Source organism: Artemia franciscana, unplaced genomic scaffold (assembly GCF_032884065.1).
Source record: "Artemia franciscana unplaced genomic scaffold, ASM3288406v1 PGA_scaffold_23, whole genome shotgun sequence".
Lineage (NCBI taxonomy): Eukaryota > Metazoa > Arthropoda > Branchiopoda > Anostraca > Artemiidae > Artemia > Artemia franciscana.
Genome location: NW_027062649.1, coordinates 2,929,528 through 2,954,640, shown reverse-complemented (window position 1 = coordinate 2,954,640; position 25,113 = coordinate 2,929,528). Strand labels below are relative to the sequence as shown.

Sequence of the window (25,113 nt, the reverse complement as noted above, 5' to 3'; positions counted from 1 at the left end):
TTTCTTCTTCACAAAAACTGAAAGTAAGGAACGGCATTAAAACTAACAGAAATTATTGCGTAAATGAAGGGGGTTGCCCCCTCCTCAAAACCTCGGTCTTTACGCTAAAGTTTTTCAGTACTTTTAAAAAGCCATTTTGTTCTAATCAATGTTTTTGTGTTTCAGGAATCATTCTTAAAGAATTGGGACACAATTCAAACTTTACCGAACAGATGGATTTCCTGAGGAGAGGGCGACCCCCATCATATTAGAAATTATTACTGCTTGTTTTAAGCTTTAATGTTGTTCCTTACTTTCAATAGAAAAAAAAACTTTTTTTTTTTTATTGAGTTTTGGTTATTTTTAAATTATTCCAGGAAATCTGAACCAACCTCAACGGACGGAACCCCCCTTACCATAGAAATATCTTCTATATAATTCAATCCCGGATAAATTTACCCCAAACAATTACTCTTAACCACTCTACGCTTAGGATTGAGACGGGAAAAAGAAAGCAATACATATAAAAAAAATTTTGTACGAGAATTCTGGCAAATTTCCACAGTCTATAACTTCCCCTGACAAGTTCACTCCCTGGAAACTTCAACCCCATAGAAAAACCCCAAGTAGAAAATTCCCCCTCCCCCCTGGAAACTCCTGGATACCTAGAAAAATCATAAGAGGATTGATTTTCCTGTACTGCTTGCTGGAGCTGTAGTAATAAAGAACAGTCTTCAAATTAAAAACTTGGGTAGGAAAACCAACTCGATTCTACATTTTGAGTAATAGGTGGGGATGAGTAAAAGAAAGTAGAGATAGGAAGGAGGTCCGAGTAGAATCCTTCTTTAAAAACTTTGATCTTGTGACTGACAAACGAAGCAACAACATAATTTAAGTTAAAGTTGAGGAAATTAGCTCAGAATCTGAAGTTATCCTTCTTAGGCCACTTTTTTAAGAAACCTGACTAAAAGCTTGCAGACAGACGCAAATCGTGAATCAGATTGTTCTTTTTATAATTTGTTGGCATATACACGTTAATTACTACATGAGCTTCAACCTTTTAATCAGGGTTCCTTAAGTAATTACAAATAAAAAAAAACAAGTTTTTTTTAACAGCAAGTAAGGAGCGACATTAAAACTTAAAATGAACAGAAATTATTCCGTATATTAAAAGGGTGGTTCCCTCCTCAACACCCTGCTCTTTACGCTAAAGTTTGACTCTTTGTTACAACTCTACTTTTTAAAACAATAATAAATACATAAAAGATGAAACTTATATATTTTAAATCAGCAAAATCAGTATATTTTAAATTTTTCAATTTATTTTCTTGACTCAGGATGCAATTTCTTAGTTGAGTAGACTTCAGGAAGAGCAGAAGAGCTGGGATGAGCAGTAAATTCGTCTAACAAAGGATGAGCAAAAAATAAAATTAGTTCAAAAATGTTAAGGGCTCTATTTCTTTTAAAATGTGAAAAAGAAGAAGAAAAAAGGCATAAACAAGAATTTTACAGAGAATGAAACGAATTTAAGGTTGAAAGCCCTTGATTTTTATTTTAACTTTAACATTACAAGAAGCCTGGTCTGTTGCAACGCCTTTCTCTGTGAAAATTAAGGCTATCACACAAAAAGACGGTAACAGTGTACAGGCTTACACAGTTTTACTGCAAAATTTAATGCTCAGCTACTGCTTGGCCTAGAAAAGAAAAAGGACGTTAATCGATTAGAGATAAAAGACATGTAAAGAAGTGATGAAATAAATAAATAAACAAAGAATAGATCGTTACTTTAAAGGAGCAATGTGAATGGGTCCTCAAGTTAAGATCAAGATTCTGACCCGGGTGTAAGAAAGAGTACAACCTGGTCATCTTTAGGGAATCTTTTCTATTGACCTATGATTATGCTAAAAAAAAAAACTTAAGACTGGAAAGTCCTAGAGGTCCCTTTCCTTATAAACTATCTTAAATACCTTTCCACACAGGAATGTATGGGCATGTTAATATTAGATTTGAACGTACTTACAAGCAATGCACGCAGACAGTGTTCTGGTTCAAGCTATATCAGATTTATATATTATTACTTAATAAATATTTACAAATATCAAACAGTTCGTGGTAACGAACTGTAGTAAGGAGCGACCCGGCTCCTTAAAGGAGCAATGTGAATGGGTCCTCAAGTTGAGATCAAGATTCTGACCCGGGTGTAAGAAAGACTACAACCGCCACTAGTGATTTTTAGGCATTCTTTTCATTTAACCTATTATTATGCTCATAAAACTGTCATTGTATCAAGTATCAAGATTCAAACCCTATTGCATTCGTTGTTTTTCTTTGACAGAATTTGGAGTGTTGTCAAACAAAGGAATCAATTTTTTTCCTATGCAAGTTTTTGGCATGCTATTTTTCTGAAGTCCTGTGGTTTTAACCCTTCAACGTAATTCGACATTTCCATTATCCTTACACATCTAAGCTTCAGCTCTACCTATCCACCAAATTTCCTTATAAAATTGGTTTTTTGAAGATTGAAAAATAAGTTGAAAATATGCCAGATAAATAAATTTTATTTATTGCAAAATAAAATTTTGCGAAAAATTTTACTATTGCGAGATAAAACTTGCAAAAACTTACTTTTGCAAGTTTCCCATTATCACCTCAAACCCCCAAAGAAATTTAGTGATTCTTATTTTACGACAAACAACAAGATGATTTTCTTCACTTTTGAAGTTTCAGGCAGTTAAATAATCCTCGAAACGCACTGAAACTTTTCTAGGTCTGCAGTGGCACTGGTCTTCTTCCTTTCTTCTGTTTCTCTCTCCTCATTTGAATAATTTACCACAGATGATAAATGAGACCCAACAATTAGAGCGAATTCTGTGGAAGTTGTTGAACATGTAAAAATCAGCTAATGGTTTGTACATGCCTTTATTATTCTTCCCTACTTGTGTTCAGTTCTTATTATAACTTAGAACTTATTAAAACCGGTATTTCCAGAGCCAGCGAAAAAGCTTTTCTTTTTACACTAGTTCATTCATGTAAAACAATTTTAAGTTCTAGAATTTTTTTTCCGATCCTACAGAATTAAAAATGAATGGGTTAAATGAATTAATTAAATTAATTAAAAATTAATGAATGAATTAATTAAAAATAAAAAGTGAATGGGTCCTCAAGTTAAGATCAAGATTCTGACCCGGGTGTAAGAAAGAGTACAACCTGGTCATCTATAACTGGTCATCTTTAGGCAATCTTTTCTATTGACCTATGATTATGCTAAAAAAAAACTTAAGACTGGAAAGTCCTAGACGTCCCTTTCCTTATAAACTATATTAAATACTTTTCCACACAGGAATATATGGGCATGTTAAATATTAGATTTGAACGTACTTAGAAGCAATGCACGCAGACAGTGTTCTGGTTCAAGCTATATCAGATTTATATATTATTACTTAATAAATATTTACAAATATCAAACAGTTCGTGGTAACGAACTGTAGTAAGGAGCGACCCGGCTCAATAGTAACCAAAACTCTAAAAAACGGAATTTTGATACCAATAATTACATCAAAAGAATCGCATTTTAATGCTGATTTTAAATATATCAGTTTCATCAAGTTTAGTCTTACGCATCAAAAGTTACAAGCCTGAGAAAATCTGCCTATTTTAGAAAATAGGGCGAAACACCCCCTAAAAGTCATAGAATCTTAATGAAAATCACACCATCAGATTCAGCGTATCAGAGAACCCTAATGTACCTGTTCCAAGATCCTATCTACAAAAATGTGGAATTTTGTATTTTTAACCAGAAGACAAATCACGGATGCGTGTTTATTTGTTTTTTTTTTTTCAGGGGTGATCGTATCGACCCAGTGGTCCTAGAATTTTGCAAGAGGGCTCATTCAAACGGATAAGAAAAGTTCTAGTGCCCTTTTTAAGTGACCAAAAAAATGGGAGGGCACCTAGGCCCCCTCCCACGCTCATTTTTTTCCCCAAAGTAGTCAAATCAAAATTCTAAGATAGCCATTTTATTCAGCATAGTCGAAAAACCTTTTAACTATGTCTTTGGGGACGACTAACTCCCCCACAGTCCCCGTGGGAGGGGCTGCAAGTTGCAAATTTTGACCAGTGTTTGCATATATTAATGGTTTATGGGAATTGTAGAGACGTTTTCAGGGGGATTTTTTGGTTGGGAGGGGGGAGGGGGTTGAGAAGAGGTGGCTAAAAGGGGAAAATTTTCCATGGAGGAATTTGTCATGGGGGGAAGAAGATTTCCATAAAGGGGGGGGGCAGCATTTTCTAGCATTATTTAAAAAAAATGAGAAAATAAATATGAAAAAGTTTTTTTTTCAACTGGAAGTATGGAATAGCATTAAAACTTAAAACAAACAGAAAATATTACGCATAGAAGGGTTCACCTCCTCCTAATACCTAACTCTTTACGCAAAAGGATTTTTAATAATTTCAACTATTTATTCTACGGCCTTTGTGATTCAGGGGACAAAATTTAAGCTTTAATGCAAAGAGTTATTGACGAGTGGACGAACCTTCTTATATACGTGATAAAAACAAACGAACATAGAAGTTTGTTATGTAAGCTGATTCGTCAGTTACGTGTATCTTTTACTAATTAAAACGTTCGTAAAAACTAAAAGTTCTAGTTGCCTTTTTAAGTACCCAAAAAATTGGAGAGCAACTGGGCCTCCTTCCCCTCCTTTTTTCGCAAAATCATTCGATCAAAACTATGGGAAAGCCATTTAGCCAAATAAATAAATATGCAAATTTCGCGTTAATTATTCATCTGCGGAGAGCCGAAATCAAAACATGGATTAACTTAAAAACGTTCAGAAATTAAATAAAAAAAAACAAGTTTTTTTAACTGAAAGTAAGGAGCGACATTATAACTTAAAACGAACAGAAATTACACCGTATATGAAAGGGGCTGCTCCTTCTTCAACGCCCTGCTCTTTACGCTAAAGTTTTACTGTTTTAAAAAGTAGAGTTGAGAGAAAGAGTCAAACTTTAGTGCAAAGAGCAAGGCGTTGAACACGCCCTGCTCTTTACGCTAAAGTTTTTACTGTTTTAAAAAGTAGAGTTTAGAGAAAGAGTCAAACTTTAGTACAAAGAGCAAGCGTTGAAGAGGGAGCAGCCCCTTTCATATACGGGGTAATTTCTGTTCGTTTTAAGTTTTAATGTCGCTCCTTACTTTCAGTTAAAAAAAACTTGTTTTTTATTTAATCTGGTAGAGAGTCAAGCTCATTGATTAGTTCTCAGAGAAGAAAAGAATAGAGACAGAGAAAACTGATAGTCTCTAAAAGGAGAAAAGAAGGTCAATCGCTGAGTAGACCATCCTTTGTCGGAGCCAAGGGTCCCTGAAATTCCCCTATAAGCCATGTAAGGAAAGGGTATATGTTATGTTGAAGAGTTTTGTAAACAATACATACTTTATATTTACTTTAGTGCTCTTTACAAGGAACTTTTGAATTCAAATGATTGAACCCCCTACAAAGTGTATACGACCACCCTTCCAATGAAAACTCAGAGCACCCAAGGGATTGGAGGGGTGAAACAGAAATCCTGAGAACCGAAAATCTTGGAAAACGCTTAGCGGCTTATAGCGGCCTCAAGCGGCTTATAAGGTTGTCTTCTAGAATGTAATTATTCTCCTCAAGTTACAGATCAGGAGGAAGAGTGTAGACAGATTGTGCTACGCCTTACGCTCTTGGGGGTATTGCGCCTCTTTATCCCGTGTTCAGATGTTATACTATTCCCTTTTGGATATTGTAATACAAAAGGACATGTGTCACTTTAGTCAAACTTAATTTTGCAGTCCATCCTCCTCTTTAATAGAGCGTGCTCAGTTGAGTAGTTGAATCTGTTGTGAGTGTCTGTCTTATTAAAACGGAGTTTTTTCAACGCTGTATTTGTGACAATACTATACATGCTATACTAGCTGTATTTACATATATATTGTATTTACATATGTATGTATTTACATAATTACATATATATTGTATTACATATACTAGCTGTATAGCATATCCAATAACGCTGTATTTGTGACAATACATATGCTATGCTATACTATGGAAACTACGCTGCTTCGCATTATTATTAAATAATGGAAAATTGTACTTGGAGAAGAAATTTTCTGGGGGAATTTTCTTGAGAAATTTTAGATGGGAGGTTTCCTGGCATGATTTGAAAATGAGTAAGAAATTAAATGACAAAAAAAGTTTTGTCAACTGAATGCTAAGTACGGAAAGTAACGGATATTACTTTGTTTATAAGGGAGCTGCAGCTTCCCCCTTTCTCGCTCTTTACCCTAAGATTTGACTTTTGTCATACTTCTTTAATAAATGCCGTTCAAACACAAGGCTGTTGACCTTGAATGAGGTGGATCTTTTCTTGTTGGATAAGATTGCAAACCTTTTCAGTTTTTTTTTTGCTTACTTGTTTTGTCTTTTGTTTGTTAATCCTGTATTTGTCATGTCTATCTTTATTTTGTATTTTTCTCCCTAGATTAATATTTTTTCTTCCCTCTGTATTAAAGAGAGACAGCTTTTAGAAATGGTAGATTTCCAAAACATTGAATTAAATTGGTTTTTTCACGATTTTTCTGCCTATGCATAAAGAAAAGAACAAAGAATAACAAAGAAAAAGAGGAAAGAAGAATAACAAGAAAAGAAGAACTTATACATAAAGAAAAACAAAGAAAAGCACGATTTTTTGCCTATACATAAAAAAAAGACCAAAGAATCATGTTTGTAAATCATTTTTATTATTTAATTTTTATGAAATTTGCTGTCAATTTAGTTTCAATTCCCCCCCCCCCCCACGCACAGACACCCAGAAATGAGCACCAGTGTACATGCCCCTTTGTAGCTGCTATTAATATACATTTATATATAAAAATTATTCCCAGTGTCTATGTATAAAATTTATATGGTGTTTTTGTTCATTTTAATCAACATTACATGCTTAAGATTGATACGTTTCCAATAAGTTTTGTTTTGTGTATGGTAAAATAAAATAGCCCAAGGAATTCTTCTTGACGCAGTGGTATCAATTAGAAGAGGGGGCTTACATTCCTGAGTTAAAACATATCGCTTGATATGACAAAAAATCCACTTGAAAAAAGCAAGCCAGCATTGTCGTCGTCATAAGCCAGCAATGGTCAGTTGACAACACCATTTAAAGCCTATTCTTGCCAACTATTTGCTAGATAACATTTCAAAGAAACGTAATATTTAGGCGGGAAATCCAGAAAATGTAACTTCGGAAATAAGGGTTGGAACTTTTGAAGATTATTTTGTGGATCGAAGAGGACATCAAGGCATTAAAAAAAAAAAAAAAAAAAAAAAAAAAAAAAAAAAAAAAAAAAAAAAAAAAAAAAAAAAAAAAAAAAAAAAAAACAAGAGCTAAGACCTCATATGGCACTTGTGACGAGGCGAGAAGAGCTAAGAGCAAACAGATCATATGGTATGAGCTCTAACAAAATTCTGTGAATCAATAGATTGATTTAAAAAGGAAATTAATAGATTGATTTCAAAATTCATTAAGATCCGATCACCCACTCGTAAGTTATAAATACCTGATTTTTTCTAATTTTTCCTCTCCCTTTAGCCCCCCAGATGGTCGAATCTGGGAAAACGACTTCATCAAGTCAAATTGTGCAGCTCCCTGACACGCCTATCAATTTTCATCGTCCTAGCACATCCAGAAGCACCAAACTCGCCAAATCATTGAACCCCTCCACCCAACCCCCCCAAAGAGAGCGAATCCAGTACGATTCTGTCAATCACGTATCAAGGGCATTTGTTTATTCTATCCACCAAACTTCATCCCGATTCCTACACTCCAAGTGTTTTTCCAAGATTTCCCCCTCCAACTCCCCCCAGTGTCAAACGATCTGGTCGGGTTTTGAAATAAGAGCTCTGAGACATGAATTCTTTCTAAAAATCAAATTTCATTAAGATCCGATCATCTATTCGTAAGATAAAAATACCCCAATTTTCACGTTTTCCAAGAATTCTGGTTTCCACCTCCAGCTCCCCCCAACGTCACAGGATCTGGTCGAAATTTACATAAGAACTTTAATTCACAAGATCCTTCTAAATATCAAATTTCATTAAGATCTGGTCACCCTTTCGTAAGTTACAAATACCTCAATTTTCAAAATTACCCCCCCCCCTCCAATTCAACCGAAGAGAGCAGATCTGGTCCGGTTATGTCAGTCACGTATCTTAGACAGGTTTTTATTCTTCCCATCCAGTTTCATCCTGATCTCACCACTTTAAATATTTTCTAAGATTTCCGCCCCCCCCCCAATTACGCTTGATCCGGTTGAGATTTAAAATAAGAGATCTGAGTTACGAGGTCCTTCTAAATATGAAGTTTCATGAAGATCCGATCACTCCTTCGTAAGTTAAAAATATGTCATTTTTTCTTATTTTTCAGAATTACCCCCCCCCCCCCCCCCAATAGATCGGATTCGTTCCAATTATGTAAATCACGTATGTAAGACTTCTGCTTATTTTTCCCACCAAGTTTCATCCCGATCCCTCCAATCTAAGCCTTTTCCATGATTTTAGGTTCCCCTCACCCCAGACTTCCCCCAACGTCACCAGATCCAGTCAGGATTTAAAATAAGAGCTTGAGACACAATATCCTTCTAAACATCAAATTTCATTGAGATCCGATAACCCGTTCGTAAGTTAAAAATACCTCATTTTCTCTAATTTTTCAGAATTAACCCCTCCCCCAACTACCTCAAAGAGAGCGGATCCGTTCCGGTTATGTCAATCATGTATCTAGGACTCGTGATTATTTTTTCCACCAAGTTTCATCCCGTTCCCTCCAGTCTAAGTGTTTTTCAAGTTTTAGGTTTCCCCCTCCCAACTCTCCCCCCCCCCCAATGTCACCAGATCTGGTCGGGTTTAAAATAAGAGCTCTGAGCACGATATCCTTCTAAATATCAAATTTCATTGAGATCCGATCACCTGTTCGTAAGTTAAAAATGCCTCATTTTTTCTAGATTTTCAGAAATAACCCCCCCCCCCCAACTATTCCAAAGAGAGCGGATCCGTTCCATTTATGTCAATCATGTATCAAGCACTTGTGTTTATTTTTCCCACCAAGTTTCATCCTGATCCCTCCACTCTAAGTGTTTTCCAAGTTTTAGGTTTCCCCCTCCCAACTTCCGCCCCAATGTCACCAGATCCGGTCGGAATTTAAAATAAGAGTTCTAAGACACGATATCCTTCTTAACATCAAATTTCATTGAGATTCGATCACCCGTTCGTAAGTTAAAAATACCTAATTTTTTCTATTTTTTCAGAATTACCCCCCCCCCCCCCAACTACCCCAAAGAGAGCGGATCCGTTCTGATTATGTCAATCATGAATCTGGGACTTGTGCTTGTTTTTCCCATCAAGTTTCATCCTGATCCCTCCACTCTAAGTGTTTTCCGAGATTTTAGGTTTCCCCCCTCCAACTCCCCCCAAGGTCATCAGATCCGGTCGGAATTTAAAATAAGAGCTCTGAGACACAATATCATTCCAAACATCAAATTTCATTAAGATTCCTTCACCCATTCATAAGTTAAAAATACTTAATTTTTCCTATTTTTTCCGAATTAACCAGCCCCCCCACTCCCCCCAGATGGTCAAATTGGGAAAACGACTATTTCTAATTTAAGCTGGTCCCGTCCCTGATACGCCTGCCAAATTTCATCGTCCTAGCTTACCTGGAAGAGCCTAAAGTAGCAAAACCGGGACCGACAGACAGACAGACTGACAGAATTGGCGATTGCTATACGTCACTTGGTTAATACCAAGTGCCACAAAGAAAAAAGGATGACTACTCAGACTCGACATTGGTCAAGTCAGAATAGCCATAGAATCATTGGAGAAATTTTTGTCTTCAATTTGTCGAAAAGTTTAGCCACGAAATATTAGCAGTCCTGAATTCTCTATGAATGTTGTAAGAATAAAAACAAGTTATAATATAAAAACAAAATAAAAAAATAATGGAAAAAATAAAATAATAAAAAAAATAAAACAATAAAAAATAATAAAATAAATAATAAACTAAATAAAATAATAAAAAAAACGAAACAAACAAAGAATAAAAACAATGTTGTAAGAATAAAAACAAGTCATCTTGCTTTGCCTAATTATCTGGTGCTTGAATTTTGCACTTCAAATTCTCCAACAATGATCCTATTTTTTAAAGAAATTCTCTAGCGGTGTTAGTTAACAGTTTTGGTTTGGACAGGAAACATAATTGTTGGAAAAATTGTAAGCAAGCATTTTTTGTTAGGACGTCGTTTTTAAGAACAGAAAATGTCACAAAGTTTACCTGGAATAACAAAGTGTGCCATTAGAATCCAGAGGGACGCAATGAAAGCAAGAAAGCCCAACAAGAGGCCGACCAAAAATATTATCTGTGCACCAATTTGGCGTAAAAAGCCAAACGTTACAGCATCGCCTCTGATTTGACTAAAACTCACCGAATTGATCCTAAAATGATTAAAAAATAAATGCTATTAATAACAGTATCACAACAAACTAGAACACGATTTCATACAATGGTTAAATTGGTAGCATTAATTTTGAATTTGAAAACGATAATTTAAGAAGTCATCGACGTTATCTTAGCTCATGAGAAAATTGATTTATTTTTATTTATAAAATTAGTTTCTTTCCTACTTGGGCTGATTCTTCTTGACCACTTATTGTATCAATTTCTATTTTTCTATTGTTTCTATTGTATTTCTATTGTATCATTTTCTATTTTTTTATGCTCTATATAACTATATATCAAATATAGTCTAAAAGTACATTCAATCTCATGGAAAAAATCACACATAATTACAGAAGTTTGCCAATGAAAGATTATGCCAAAGAGCAGTTGTAAATCAAATCAAGTTAATTCTACTCAAGTCTAAATGGAATGTAAGTGTTGATTGAAGAACTAAGTAAGTTCCAGTTCCAAAAATTGTAGGGAGGTATATGGACTAACAACAAGTCCTTTCACCTCTTTGACTTCTTCTTCAGAAAAACTAGCTACTGGAAGCGCTATTCTCCTCCATTCTGCGAACAATTGATATATACGATTATGAACAATAATAAACTGTTATTGATTGTGGGAAGTGCGAGTACCTGAGCTACCTGTCCCCAGCAGTTTAAGGCACTAGGCCGGCCGGTACCAATACGGCTCTTCCTACTCATTCCCGCTCTCTTCTGCACTATCAAAAACTATGGATAAATCGCGTCCCTTTAAAAATTGACTTCTTCAAGCTTTAATCCCTATTAAACAATATTTCTCTTCTTTAAGGTATCAATTGCTGCCTTAAATATCTTACGATCAATTTCCCATGGCAGGTTAGAATCCAGGATAGCTGTATAAGTATTTGGAATCTTAGCCAAGGAGCAGAAATGCTTAAGAGCAACAGTCTCCTCACTCTGAGAGTGGCAATCAAATAAAATATGCTGGATTGTTTCCTCTGTTGAAAAGCAGATTCGGCATAAAGGGGAATGATGTAGCTTCCAATTAAATAACAAGCTATTTAGAAGTAGGGTACCTGATTTCAGCCGGTAATATAGCACTGTATTTAATCTTGTATGAAATGGAGATAACATTAATGTACTGTGATTAACTTTGGATCTTTGCCTGATAATATCTCGTGAATTGGGGTCAGAGGAAGGACTAGGAGATAACATGGAAGCCTTTGCTGCTAGAGAATCAGCCATATCACTATATTTTATACCTTTATGACTAGGAACATGTTGAAAATAAACTTCATTTTCCTTGATCTTAAGATTAAGAAGCTGTCTTCTAATATTATATAAATCTTTGTCATTAGCAATTCTATTAATATTTTGGATCAGTAGTAATGCTGATTTAGAGTCGGAGAGACAGAGTATATTTTCAGATTCGATGTTATAATTTATAAGAGCATTCAAGGCCAGGCGGATGGCACATAATTCAGCAGACAAGATAGAAGATCCCAATGGGAGAGGAGAATAAATATTCAAATTCAGGGATGGGATACATGCTCCTGCTCCAGCTCTTTCCCTCTGGACGGATCCATCAGTATATATTTTTCTATAGTTGGGGTAAGCCTTTGAGACGTGTTCAGCCAAAATAGTCTGGATCTCATAATTAGGAATCAAATCTTTACTAATATGGATAAGTTCTACTTGACAGCTTGGAGGACTCATTTCCCATGGGGGGGGGGGACTCAGTAAAGGGATATGCATAAAGCGAATGTTGATTCCAGTTTGGGACCTCCAGTTGAAACTGATTCCATGATGAATGGGCATTGGGACAGGCTGACTTCTCAGCAAAGGTATGTGCATATACAGCATGCTTGGCTCCATAAGCCTGGATTTGCGAGAAATACTTTATCCTTAGACTAGATGCTCTTTCACTTAGGGACACCAATCCCGACAGTGTTCTTAACTTTGACAGAGGAGTATGCTTATGCACACCCAAAGCTATTCGAATAGCAGAATTTTGTAAAGATTCAAGGATTTTGAATGAGGATGGGGGACGAGCTGAAAATATTTGAATCCCATTTTCTATATTTGAACGAATATACAATTTGTAAAAATCCAAAATAATTTTTGGGTGACATCCCCACTTACTTCCAGCAAGTCTTTTTAGAATACAAAGTCTCTGAATAATCAGAGATTTCAAAGAATTAATATGTTCATGCCACTGCATTTTAGAATCCATTAATAAACCAAGTAACTTCACTGAATTGCAATATGGGATCTCCCTTGAGAAAATTGTCAGTGGATTAGGAGGATCTAGACCATTAGTAAATATAATGGCTTTAGTTTTACTGATTGATATTGGGAAGCCAAATGCTAAAGAGAATCTCTGGACTAGACTTATATCCTGTTGAATAAGGCTTTGAAGAAGGCTAATATCCCTTCCTGACTTCCAAATGATCAAATCATCTGCATAAAGGCCAAATGATGCATGAGATACATGAAATTCAGAAACATACAAGTTGAATAGAAGAGGACTCAATATTGCACCTTGAGGAAGTCCTCTCGTAATGGGGCATTGCTCACTTCTAGACTGATTTACTTGAAAGTAAAAATATCTATCAGTTAGAAAAGACTTTATAAAACTTATAAAAGGATACGGGAAGTCAAGATTTATTAGGATTTCCAATAATTTATTGTGGACTACATTTCCATAGGCATTCGACCAGTCAAACAGAACAGCCATTGCGACATGTCTTTTTTTGAGAGAGTTACAAACATCAATTTCTAGCCGGGTAATGCTATCTAAAGAGCTGTGTCCTTTTCTGAAACCTGTTTGTTCACTAGGAAAGAGATTGTTCACTTCAGAAAACCACTCAATTCTTGATAAGACAAGCCTTTCCAGAACTTTACTTAAGGAAGGTAATACTGATATAGGACGGTAAGCCTTGAGATCATTAGATGAATAAGAAGGTTTTAAAGCTGGGAATACCTGAGCAATCTTCCAGGCATCTGGGAACTTTTCACTTGACCAAATAAGATTATAAAGACTTAAGAGGGCTGTATGAAACACCTTTGGGGACTCAAGAATCCACTTCATATAAATACCATCATAACCTGGGGAAGACTTGATGTTAAGAGAATTAAGTGCTACACAAAATTCATCTTGGGAAAAAGGTTTCATCAGAGTACCCTTATAAGAACAGGTAAGAGGGAGATTACAAAAAGGAGGTCGGCTGGGATGAAAATCTGAGCAATCGTTTTTAAAAACATTGGTAAACAGATCTGCCTTCTTTTTATCTGATACAATTGGATATCCATCCTGAATGATATCATATCTACGGTCATCATTAGGCTGCTTTCCACTATTTAGTTGGCTAATGAAATTATGGACCTTTGAAATTGGGGTTCTAAAACTGATACTTGAGCTGAAATTCAGCCATGTACTCTGTTTAGCTCTCCTATAAATTACTTTCACCTTAGCACATGACTGCTTATAAAAGATTGCTGTTGACTGAGATGGGTGCTTTTGAAACATTTTACGAGCATTTCTTTTTGCCAGAACTGCAACCCTACACTCATCATTCCACCAATTCTTGGGTCTTTTGGAGCCATTGTAAAAACGTACCCTAGTCATTGGAATTTCCGATTTTGCTGACTCCAGCAGGATTGATCTCAAATTAGACTCAATGGGATTAATATCATAATTAGGAGAAACAAAGAAAAAATCTACTTCATTTAATATCTCACGAAAAAGGGACCAATTACCTTTGGAGTTGATAAATGTAGGGACGTGGGGATTGGGAGTGTAGCATAAATCTTGAAATGATGTAAGGATTGCACAATGATCAGATTGAAGAGACGACACCTTTACCATCTGAACTAAATCATAATATGAAGAAGGACCTAGAAGCAAATCTATAGTTGAGAAAGAGTTAGAAGAAATATTATACCTGGTCTGAAAGTCAAATGGAGTGAAAATCAAGGTGTCAGGAAAATTGGACAATATGTACTCAATTCCTCTTCCTACTTTGTTGCTACCTGCTGATTGTTCCCAGAGAGGACTGTGGGCATTAAAATCACCAAAAATAAAGGTACTATTACCTGATAATTCTGTTTCCAAGATACTTTGGATGTCCTTACTCCCACATGGATTATAAAAGGATTTTATGGCAAGATGGTTACCATTAGCTAAGGTAATTAATATGCCTACAACATCTATTTCATCCCTGTAGATAGTTAAGGGTTGAGGGGAGTGTTGGATTGAAATATGAACAAAAATTGCCACACCCTCTCCCTTTCTGTTAGTTGATCTATCCTTCCTGTAGCACTTGTACCCAGGCATTTTGATTTTCTTGTACTGATGAAGATTAGTCTCTTGTAGACAAATAATTCCAATTCTCTTATCATTTGCACATTGGATAAGATCAGCAAGTTTAGTTGAATTTAAAGAGACGCAATTCCATTGTAGGATCTGCAGCTTAGTTAACATAGGAAGGGTTGAATAGGTGACATGCATGGTATTTTGAGAGAATGGATGATAATTCTGTTCCTATTTCATTGAAAATAGAATTGGAAAAGTAGTATTCTGCAATTTCTTTTGTTATACTGGCTTTTTTATCTTTAGCCATATTTGATTGTAATATTAGGTCCACTGATGCAACATATTTAATTAAATTAGTAATATGAGGTCCAACTCTATCTTGCATAGTTATGGCTTGAGTAGAAGTATTAGGAAAAGCTGCCACTCTTTCAGACCAAGATTTAGGATTAGTTTTAGGATTGTTGAGGGATGGACTAGCTTCAGCCACCTTGGGATGCTCCTTAGCCAATGGAGGGTAAGAAGTCTCAGTAGGAGGTATGAGTGCCTGATTTGGGTGGTTCTTGTGTACCTGTAGCCAGGGTTTTTGAGGAAGGGCTAAATTCCCTTCTTTGGCCTCATTAACTCTTGGACCTGATGGTACTTTGGACCGCTTGGCCAGCTCCATTGCAGCTATTGGGAAAGGAACATTTTCTTGAAGAGCAATCTTTAAAACTTTAGCTCGTTGAACATATTTAGGACATGAATTGAGATCTGTTGATTGATGTCTACCATCACAGTTTGTACATTTAGGCACTTCAGTGCATCTACTTTCTGTAGACAAGGAGTGATTACCAAGGCAATTAGGGCACCCTGGCACAGAAGAAGAACAATACTTAGATGAGTGACCAAGCTTAAAACATTTTTAGCATTGAAGAGGTTTTTCTTGGTATATTTTATGAGCTTTTTGCTGACCAAAAAGGAATACCGAGTCAAATTGGGAACTAGCAGGTAAGATAAAGAGGAAACTCTTACTGATTCTTGTTCCCTTAGAATCTAGTTTGCCCATACGATGAACATCCAGAACCTCCAGCATTTCCCCCTTATTGTTCATAAGGCCATCTTTCAAGTCGTCATTTGACAGTTCCAATGGTATGTTGTACAGTACTATTTTCTGAGAATTTTTCAGGATTGGTTTCCACCATTCAGGTGTAACAGGGATATTGCCAATTTTATTTAGGCTAAGGGCTTTGTAGGCTTCATTTCTGTCTAGAAACATAACCATTAGTGAACCATCTCTGTTCACATTCACAGAGAAGCTGCATCTAAAAGTTTTGAAAAGATTCATTCTAATGTTAGTAATATTTTTGATAGAGAAAGATTGATCTTTTACTGTTGGAGTAAAAAGGATAATTGATTTGTCCTTTATCTCCACAGCTGGATTTGGGTTTGAGAGTCCCATTATTTCAGGAGGACTCATAGAAGGTTTTTTTCGTTTCTGTTTTCTGCCTACTGTCTGAAAATCCTCATTTAGCAGATTGTCAGTTTCAGAGATTAGTGGCTCAGAGACAGTAATCATGGTTTCATTCAGGCTATCATCATTGGATATTGGAGATACAATAATAGGAATATCAGCTTCTGATAACCAATTAGATGCTTGGCCCCCTTCCTTGAGGGGGCTAGAAGTGTTAGGAAACATTGGGTTCAGGAAAGGGAAATTCCAGAAACTCTAACCACGCAATAGATTTATATGAAAAGGCAAAATAATACTTCTCAAAACAAAAGGAGTAGCAAAAGCTTTAGTTCCTTTCACTCAGAAAATAAATGAAATCATTAATATAAATTTTTCATCAATTGATTTCTTCTTTTCTTCCTCTTTTCCCAAGTAAGTATCGCAAGAAGACGTGCTTTAAAAATTAAATTTGGAAAACACAGTCAGCAAAACTACTAGGATACACAACAAACTACAACCCGTTAAGTGGCGTACAAACAGATTTGTAAACTTCATTGTGTCACATTTTGTAAGTGTTCTATATACTCCTTCTGGCGTATACAACCTACATCAACTGTCCCCTTTGGGGTCCACAAACTCAAAACACTGCTTACATGTTGGCAAAACTAGAAGATGTCCAAAAACGAGCAACTAAAATAACACTTGGACATTGCTTCAGCAACTATGAAATTACTCTTGAACTTGCCTACATTATTCACTCAAAGACTTGATTTAATGATGAAATTTGGAAAAAAAGCTATAAGAAAACGAGAGACACCGATCTATTTTTCCGCCATGAACAGCAGAACGACTACACATTACCTTATCCTACAGCCCGTTAAGTGCTGTATGAACAGATTTACAAACTCTTTTGTGCCATATTTTGTAGACATTCTTTGTTACTGTGTTCGTTTTCTTCGTGATTGTAAAAGTAGCATAATTTAGCGTTCATTTTTGAATGTTATGATAGCTATTTAAATAAATGAGTACGAAAATGAAAACGCAGGGTGTTTCAAAGAATCCTGGTATGATGTCGCTAATTTCATGGTATTTACGTCCACTATATCCTGCCTGAAACAGACTGAATCAAAAACTCAGTTTAGGCCAATTTACTGGAAAGGTTTCTATATTCTATTGACCAAAGAAAGTTAAAGTGATGAATCCTTCATGCATTGTAATCTCCTTTGTGTCTTGAAACAAGGTGTAAGATTTGGATTCACACCTGTTTCTATTTCTGACCGACTGTTATATTGGAAAGCAATTAATACAACATAAGCTATCAAAAAAAGTTACCAGAAAACGCTATCAAGGTTAGTATAAAACACTCCTCTGGTTAATATTTCTTGAGTTCTAAAGAAGTTCCATATAAGCATATTGTTGATTTTTATTGCTTTTTTTACTGCTTTAAAATGTAGAGTTGAGAGAAAGAGTCAAACTTTAGCGTAGAGAGCGGGGCGTTGAGAAGGAAAAGCCCCTTTTATATACGGAGAATATTTCTGTTCGTTTTAATTTTTAATGTCGCTCCTTACTTTCATTTACAAAACTTGTTTTTTTTTTATTTAATACATATTATGCACACACAAGAATATACAAGAGTATACATATATACATATACATAAAAATATATATAAGAATATAAAGGCTAGAGTGTCATACTACTACAAAGACTATGATTTTTCTCTCCAATTTTGTACTCTGTAGTTTAGTATCTTGTATAGTGGGTAATAAATAATAGTGATATGGTACAAAGCCTAAATTGGTGGTACTCAAATTTTACAAATCTTCTAAAAAACATTTGTTCAAGGAAATATGACTATCCCAGACTGGAAATGTATACCACTCCTAGCATGTGTGCCAGATTCACATTGTTCTAGAGGGACTGGAACCTGAAATTTTGAAAAAAATCTGACTCAAAGATACTAAAGAATATGTATGATATTTATAAAATCCTTTAAAGCCTAGTTTTTCATTTTTGTACAGAATGTCTCTTAATATTGACATTACACTTGAAGATGCAGAGTTCTCAAAGGCAAAAGCATTATGACAATTTGTCACTGCAATGAATCTTTATTAGATAAAGAGATAGGTCCATATGAAAGACGAAAATTAAACAAAAGGGATTTTTATTTTATGTACAAGAGAGTTGCAGTTACTTGCTATAAACATTTCTAAACCAAAATATATAAAATAAAATACATATAAATAATATAAAAAATAAATATATATAAAAATAAATATATAAAAATATATATAAATATCAACATCTAAGACTAGCCACCATCCAAGAAAGAACTATAATAAAAATGCATAGCAGTCAAGTTATAAATAAAAAATAAAAATATAATATTTATAGTTAGTAACTATTAATATAATAACAACCATAATTAATAACTAAAATAAAAATGTGCAATAAAAATTATTTTCATACAGGCTGCATTTTACTTTTCTCATTGCTCATTTCTTATTACTGCTTTAGCAATAAAAATTGAGGAAAATCTTTGGTTGGCTGTCTTGATATAAATGTTGTGAAAGCAGCATTTTGGTTCTATTTCTTTGCCAGCAGTCATCAAAACTTTAAAAGGACCTATGGCAAACAAATATTAAAAAAAAAGAAAAAAAGACACATTCCTAAAGAAATTCCAAAAAAGCTATTATCTGCTTAAACCAGCATTATTCTCCAATACCTGAAACCCAATCAATGTTGTCACTTTTGAAATGATGCAAGCTTATGCTTTATTATTCAACCCAAAAATTCCATGCTATATTACTTTGCTCCAAACATAAAAATGATTTGTTTGAAAATTTATAGCATAGACTACATTAGTTTCCCTAAAAACATGACATCTAGTATTTGCTTCCTTTGTATTTGATGGTAAGAATAATTTGATCCAGTGTCTATTACCAAGTGATTGCTATATACACTTTACTAATGCATTATGTAAACTACTACTACTAATTGCTCATTGCAGCACCAAGCCACCTGAGCCCAAGGCTGCTACAAACACTCCTCTTCCATCCCAATATATACCTCAAATGACACTAGCCAGCAATAAGGTCAAGTCCTAAAAACACTGGTCAACGATGATGATGACTTGACATGTGCATCCTATACTGTGATCCAAGACTTCCTGCTCTGGTCTTTGTCAACAGAAGACTTGAAAGCTTCAACACTGGGAGACATAACAGCATTCTAGCTAAGAGAGTTTCATAGACTGACTACATGATTAGACAATAATTTGTTTTGCAGCCTGGTGTTTGTGTGCTTTTGGTAAAGCTTCAAGGAATTACTTCTAGTACTTGGCAAAATGACTATCTGGAACGCAGTTAGGGATAACACTCTGGTCACAGACTAAGTGGTCAGCCATTAATACACCTACGTGCCCATGTCTACATGTGAGGGTATTTTGAGCTTATGTAATCAGGTAGGATATGGGAGATGTTGAAATCCCTTTATGGATTTAGTTGCATGTTGCTGTACTGATTCCAGAATTGATATCTCAACCTCATTGACTGGAGTAGCAATACACATCTCAAATCCTTATTTAGGTCTGAACAGGTCCTTTAAAAGCTTGATGATCACAGCTGGAGATCTCCTACAAAACATTCTTTTCATAAAACTGAGACTTTAAGCTACCCACTTTGAGAGTGCATCAAGATCAGCTTGAATCTCTATGATTGAAGGTGCACTGCTGATGAATATATCAAAAACAGCTGGACCTAAATCCATTCCTGGAGGCACTCCACTTTTTACATCTGCTGATTCTGAGAAGAAAATCAATCTGCTGTCTCTGAATACCCAGACCACCTGCTTTCTATTGGTAAAAAATTTTGTTTATTAGTTGACAACAGTATTGTGGATACCCATTGCACAATGTTTAGAATTGAATCTACTATGCCATACTTTTTCCAATGCTTTGACTAGACCCAATCAACAGGAGATCCCTTATCCATAAGCTTTGTGACATACTTGTATGCATCAGTAACGTTAATGACAACTGATTGATTAGGACACAACCTGTGTTGGTTAGGTGATACTAGACTGTTAGTATTTAAATTAACTGTAATGGCTGATTGGACTATACCTTTGAGCAGTTTCCCAATTATTGATGCAAGACTAATTATTTGACAATTGTTTGCTTCATCTCTATTGCCCCCTTTATGTACAGGTGAGATGTAAGCATCCTTTCAATCTTGCAGAATATATTAGTAGAATATATTTAGAGCTTCTCTCTATATACTCTCCCAAGAAGTTTAATTTCCCTCAAAATCTCTCATTATGACATTCTCACACTCCATTTTGGGACAAGCCACTTTTGCTTGGCCCTAAGTAGACGGCTAACAAGGATTATCTTTGGAAATCTCTCATACTTGATCTGTAGGGTGTGTCCTCATAATCTCAACCTTTCTCTTACTATAGCATCAGAAAGTAGGATTAAACCATATAATTTCATACTGATACCATTCATTGTACTTATTGAAAACAAAGAAATAAATATAAATACCACAAATGAGTCCATGGCCAGTAAATGAAGGTGAAGAGAAACAACAAAAATCCAACAATTATTTTGCAAGTCTATATATAACAAAGCATCTTTTGTGTAAAAAAAAGAAACTAGAAGCTAAAAACATAAAAACATGGATTCTGTAAATGACGGAATCTAGGTACAACCTTATAGACAAATTAAGTGCTGGATCATCATTCTCCTGCTATTGCCCCCTTTGTTTAGCCAACTCCACAAGAAAAAGTGCTACGGCTGAGGATGTAAACACAATTGTGAAAGAACAAATTAATTGCCTAAAAACTGAACTGCTCACAGAAATGACTATAATGGTTGATTCAGTTGCTGAAAGAGTTTCAGAAATTGAAATAGAACTGTTAAAAAAGTGCAACAAAGCTGGCATGGAAACACAAGTCAAATACCTCATTGGAGAAGAACTAGAAGTATTGAAGGAAACCCTAACAAAGGAATTCCATGCTGAACTTGCAGCCATTGCTAAGGCTCACAAATCGGAAGCCCGCAAAGAAGTGAGAGACGAAATAAGAAGAGACCATGATAGGCAGCACCAAAGGCTAAATATCATAGCTCAGGGAATTCATGAGCTAGAGCAGGGTACAAGCCAGGAGAAGGAACAGGATGATATAATGTTCATCAGTGAGCACTTAAAAACCTGCTATAAACTTCCAGAATTTCATCTCACAAATTTAAAGCGCTTGATATCTAAGAATAACCAGATCATTGCCGGACAATAGACACAAAGAATAGCTCCAGTGATATTTACCATCCCCAAAATGATGATAAAAAAGGAAATCACTAGAATCTCCTTTCTGAAAAAAGAGACAATTCAGTACCAAAGTGATATAAGCAGGGAGGACAGAGAGAAGCAAGCAAAGCTTGTGAAAGAATTAAAGGACTGGCTGCAAAAAAGATGAAAAAAAGGTGAAAAAGACCTTGTTATCCATAAGAGTTGCATTGTCCCAAAAAACCAGCAGTGAGCGGGGTTGGGAACTTTCCCTTCCTCAGTAGTGTAAATAGATCCGAGAGTTCAAAATATTGAGACTGTAATGACAATAGATGTACGGATTTGTAAAGGGATATGGTATCCACAAGTTATGAAGATGCCAAAACAGCTAGTGAAATAAGTGATAGTAGCCCAAGTGATCTAGTGCAAAACATTAAAATTCATCACTCTAAGTTTCTCCAAGTGCTGAGCACAAATGTAGACTAATGGAGTTACAGATCTTAGCAGAAAAAAAATGATTATGATGTGATTTGTGTAGCTGAAATTAAGCCAAAGAATACAAATAACCCCTTGGATGATGCCCATATTGGAATTGCTGGATATTTTCTGTTTACAAACTTACAACATGACCAAAGAAGAGGAATCACGGTCTATTTGAAGGCAACCTTATCGGTAAGCAGAATCTCTCTTAATAAAGTTTTGGATTGGGTTGAATATTTAGCTATAGAGATTGTACTACCCCAAGAAAGTCTAGTTTTAGCCACTTTTTACTGGAGCCCAAGTTTCCCAAACCTAATAGAAACTGAACTGGCACTTTGTAAGGCCCTGCATCAAAGTAACTAGGTCATTACTTGACCTAGTAATCACAGATGACCCATATCAAATTTTAACTATTGATCATTTACCACTGATTGGTGCAAGTGATCATGTATGTCTCTTAACAACTCTCCAACTGTCACCACCCTCTTCTGACCATATTTGCAAAAGATATATCAATTATGAGAAAATCCGCAAGGAACTAAGGAGAATGCAAAATGGCAACTGGGAAGCACTGTTTGAGCACAAGTCAAGTAATGACAGCTGGAATCTCTTGAAGGAAATAATGCTAAAGCATGAGGAGACATGTGCCACTGTCTCATATATCAAGAGGCCATGCACCCTACCTTACTTGACAAGGTCCATAAAACGGAAATGAACAGAAAGAACAGATACTGGGCAAAATACAGGTGAACCAATTCTTGAGAACAATATGATAAATTCAAAAAAGCAAGGAATAGACTGAGAAAGATTACACAATACTCTATAAAAAACATGAAGATATCATTGCTACAGTAACTAAAACTAATCCATAGAAGTTCTGGAACTATGTATCATCAGCAAAGCCAAGACGAAATTCCATTCCCTACCTAACCATGCCATCTGGCAAACTCACAAATCATGCAGAGATAGAAGAAACTGTAAACAAACAATATTCCTCAGTCTACACAGTGGAAAACTCTAGAAACATCCCCGATACCCAGAAATATCCTGTCAATGTAACAATGCCAATGGCTGTCATTTTTTAGTCAGATGTCCAAAAACAACTGAAAAAGCTTGACGCATCAAAGTTGAAAGGACCAGACAGTATACACCCAAGGCTACTCAAAGAGACTGCTGAACTAATATCCTCACCTTTAGCAAAAACCTTCAAGAAATCACTGAAGGAAAAAGCTGTCCCCTCTGACTGGAAAAAAGCTACTGTTATACCATTACACAAGAAAGGCTCCAAAGACAAAGCTGAAAATTATAGGCCAATAAGTCTAACATCAGTAACTTCAAAGATTCTCAAGGGAATCATAAATGATGCTGTCACTAAGCACTTGACATACAACAACATCATGTCTCCAAATCAGCATGGTTTCCAAAATGGCCATTCCATGGACACAAACCTAATACAGTCATACAATGAAGTCACCAAACTACTGGAAAAAGGGACACCCATGGACACGATTTTGTTGGATCAAGCAAAAGCATTTAACAAAGCATTTGACAGCCAATGGCTGTCATTTTTGAGTCAGATGTCCAAAAACAACTGAAAAAGCTTGACACATCAAAGTTGAAAGGACCAGACAGTATACACCCAAGACTACTCAAAGAGACTGCTGAACTAATATCCTCACCTTTAGCAAAAACCTTCACGAAATCACTGAAGGAAAAAGTTGTCCCCTCTGACTGGAAAAAAGCTACTGTTATACCATTACACAAGAAAGGCTCCAAAGACCAAGCTGGAAATTATAGGCCAATAAGTCTAACATCAGTAACTTCAAAGATTCTCAAGGGAATCATAAATGATGCTGTCACTAAGCACTTGACATACAACAACATCTTGTCTCCAAATCAGGTTTCCAAAATGGCCATTCCATGGACACAAACCTAATACAGTCATACAATGAAGTCACCAAACTACTGGAAAAAGGGACACCCATGGACATGATTTTGTTGGATCAAGCAAAAGCATTTGACAAAGTCGCACACCTAAGACTGAAAAGAAAGCTTCAAGCTTGTTGCATCCACTCGGACATTATTGAATGGATTATAGACTTCCTGGGAGAACAAACACAAAGAGTTGCTGTTATTGATGATAAAGGAGTACATGTACTATCATCACCTATACCTGTTCTTAGTGGAGTTCCCAAAGGAACCATGCTTGGGCCATCACTTTTCAACATATATATCAATGATGCTCCTGAAATACTCCAAAACCTTCTCACACTCTACACAGATGATTCTAAGCTCATCAGGGCAGCATCATCTTGGGCGGAGGCTGCCTCAATCCAAGCCAATCTTAACAAGCTGGATGACTGGGCTAGACAATGGCTACTTGAATTTAATTCAAGTAAATGTAAAGTTTTACATTTTGGCAATAAAAATCAAAAACATATTTACACCATGCAAAACCAAATAACTGGTCAAAGAGAACCCCTAGTTGCAGTTACAGAGGAAATAGACTTGGGTGTCATAGTTGAATGCCAGTTATAATTTCAAAGTCATACTGAAAAGATTGTAGCTAGTGTGAACTGCACTTTAGGGACAATTAAACAAACATTCACAACACAATCTCTACAAACAAATCACCAAGCTATACAATAGTCTTGTCAGACCAAGGCTAGAAACTGGCATGTCCATTGCATCTCCCTTCTACAAAGTGGACAAGGACATGATGGAGAAAGTACAGAGGAGAGCAACAAAGATATTAGATGGGTGCCAACATCTTCCTTACCCAATGAGACTGGAAACTCTGAACTTATGCAGTATGACTTATCAAAGAAAAAGGGGTGACAAAAATAACACTTACAAATTGATTCACAAACAATCCAATTCATGGTCTCTTCTTCATCAATTCAGCACAGAGGACAAGGGGTCATCCTAAGGAGCTCATAAAGGCCAACGCTCAGAGGAGGGAACACCATCACTTCCTAACCAACCTGGTAGTAGACCAGTGGAACTCCCTGAGCAATCATACTGTATCCAGTTAGACCATCAAAGAATTCAAAGTCTCACTTGACAAGGAGTAGAGCAATAAGGAATGGAGGCTGGAATGGGACACCTTTGAGTCCCAGACCAGAACATAT

General features: G+C 35.8%; 1 long non-coding RNA gene across 1 annotated transcript; it reads right to left on the bottom strand.

Moving 5' to 3' along the window:
• Positions 1 to 1,235: 1,235 nt before the first annotated feature.
• On the bottom strand, positions 1,236 to 10,490 carry LOC136041484 (uncharacterized). The gene is made up of 2 exons (XR_010621045.1): positions 10,330 to 10,490; positions 1,236 to 1,673 (listed from the first exon to the last, which is right to left on the bottom strand). It is a non-coding gene; the product is annotated as an uncharacterized LOC136041484 (long non-coding RNA).
• Between the last annotated feature and the right edge of the window lie 14,623 nt (positions 10,491 to 25,113).